Consider the following 2785-nt stretch of genomic DNA (forward strand, 5'->3'; position numbering starts at 1 on the left):
CCCTTTAGTTTTTCTCTTGGAAAGTCGGTGTCTGTTTTTTTTAAACAAGAATTAATGCTCCTCGCGGTAGGAACGGCAATGTAGGATGCTTACTCACCAATGTTTACTTTGACCTTTCTCGAAGCACCTAGTTAAGCCAGCGCGCATCGCTGACGACGCGGTAGCAACTGCTTATAAACAACTGACCCTGGAAATGTGCAACATTGTCACTGCTGCTGTTGAGTTGTGTATTTTCCACTACCGTATGGGGGTCTATTACTGGTTAATTTCTTACTCAGATTGATATTGGATTTTGAGGCCTTTGCACACCTTTCCAGAGTGATAAGTTCGTTAAGATATGGGAAGACAGAGGCATCAAAATACGAAAGTCTATCCCGTTGAGTGCTCAATCGAACGGCGCGGTAGAAAGACAAAATATCGGAATCAAGCATGCTTTGGCAGCCGCCAAATTGGACAATATCAACTGGAGAACAGCTTTGGAGAGGTATGTCCATGCGCATAATAAAGTTCGGCCACTATCACGCTTTGGAGTTACACCCTTTGAGTTATTGGTGGGATGGAAGTTCCGTGGGACATTCCCCAGCCTTTGGGAATCAAATTGTACTGAATAATTAGATCGTACTGATATTAAGGAGAAGGATGCAATTTCTAAACTTGAGAGTAAAAAATACGCAGACAGCCAAAGAAGAGCTAAAGATTCGAATATTCAAGTAGGGGATACAGTTTTAGTCGCAATTCCGAAGAAGCGTAAGTCGAACCCGGAATTTTCTGCTGAAAGATTCTCGATAATTGCAAGAGATGGAGCAAAAGTGATAATTCGGAGTAAAAGCGGGATTCAATACTCTCGTAACGTTCAGGAGGTTAAGAAGGTTCCAGAAGATCTACAAGAGCTTGCTGATAGAACGGTCAACAATGACACTGAATTGGGAATCACAAACACAGAAACAGAAAACCATGAAAGTGAAACTGGAATTGAACTTGAGGACACGTTAGATGAAAATATAGAAGTGATGCAGCGTCCATCGCGAGCGACAAGAAAACCGAACAGATTCAAAGACATGATACTGTACAGCATTTTTGAATAACAAAAGATAATCAAACCACAGAAGAACACTCCAAAACGGATCTACATAGAAGAGAGCAACTGCAGAAGTCACACAGGAATCGAGCTTGACGGCATAATTTAACGAAACTAATGAATATTGTTACTACTACGAAGAAACTAAATAAAACAAAAACAAAAAACAAACGATTATATTAAGACACTTTTTTTAATTCTTAATAAAAATAACAGAGTAGTGGACCGAGGTATTGTAGAGAATAAAAGTGAAAGAGACAAATAAATAAATATCTCCTGAAATGAAATTTAATTGTTTTCAGACTTGAAAGCTACAAAAAAAAAACGATTATATTAAGACATTTTTTTTTAATTAACAGAGTAGAGGACAGAGGTATTGTAGAGAATAAAAGTGAAAGAGACAAATAAATAAATATCTCCTGAAATAAAAATTGTTTTGAGACTTGAAAGATTTCGTATCCCTTGAATTCCACCTCGCTAAAAAAAAAGGGGATTTTAGCTTCATTTGGACGTTTAAAATCTCGATGTAGTAAAAATTATCTGAACTGGCGAATGGCAAAACAAAACAGCAGCAGCGAGTAGGGTACAAAAGTAACTGTGCTATTTACAAAATTTTGGATCACCCTAATTATGACCCAACCTAATCTAATATTGGACCATGCGGGGAGATGCGATACAAAGCGACACGTTATACCTATTGCACTGAGGCGGGAGATGACTGGTGCGATGTTATTGTTTGCCCCAACGGCTGTTGGGACAATAACCTGATAGCTGGTATGCCTCGGTCGCCTCGGTAGGCAATTTAACGTGCTTTCGTTGTTGCTATCAATGGGATGATGTGATGATGCGATGATGATGAATTAAAGCTGGACCGTAATCAAAGCGCTCGGCGTATGATTAACGGCTTCCTCACTCGCGCACTAGTTGTCTTAACACTATGCCAACTAACTTTGGTGAGAAAAAACCCTCGCGTGGGGAAAAACTCAAATACTAGTGTCGTACAACGAGACCGATGCGACTTGACCAGCTCAGCGTGCCAGACGGAATGATTTGCTGAAGGTGGTTACGGGTGATTTTAACAAGATGCAAAGGAAAGTTGAAGTTACAAAGCTTGTATACAAGCCCATTGTGCCAGACATTATCAAACGCTTTCTCAACGTCTAACAAGGCCATGGCTGTGGATTTGGATACAGCTTCGGATGCTATTCATCACTCGCACTAGCTGGTGATTGGTGGAGTACCCCTTTCTGAACCCAAACTGTTCCGGAAGGAGAATGTTATTTTCCTCGACAAACTTGAGCAAACGATTGAGAATGAGTTTCTCGAACAATTTGCTCAGCGCTGAAAGGAGGCTGATTGGTCTGTAGCTTGAAGACAATATTGGATCCTTACCGGGTTTGCGGATTGGTATGATTTTTGCTACTTTCCAGATGCTTGGAAAGTAGTGCAGTTCCAAACATCTGTTGAAGATAGCGGTTAGAAGAGACTGCACTTTCATGCTGAGTCTCTTCAAGAGCAAGTTGAATATACCGTCAAACCCGGGAGCCTTCATGTTCTTGGTGCATTTCAGCGCTGAGAAAATCTGTTCCACTGTGATTCTTTCCTCCGGAAGGATGGCACAAGGGGAGGAATCAAGGTTGAGTACGCATTGCTCAACCTGAACTTCGAGCGGACTGTGGATGTTAAAGCCAAGCAAGTGCGATTTGA

The sequence above is a fragment of the Ochlerotatus camptorhynchus genome, unplaced genomic scaffold (assembly GCF_037179485.1).
Source record: "Ochlerotatus camptorhynchus isolate MF236.1 unplaced genomic scaffold, CSIRO-AGI_Acam_v1.1 ptg000432l, whole genome shotgun sequence".
NCBI lineage: Eukaryota > Metazoa > Arthropoda > Insecta > Diptera > Culicidae > Ochlerotatus > Ochlerotatus camptorhynchus.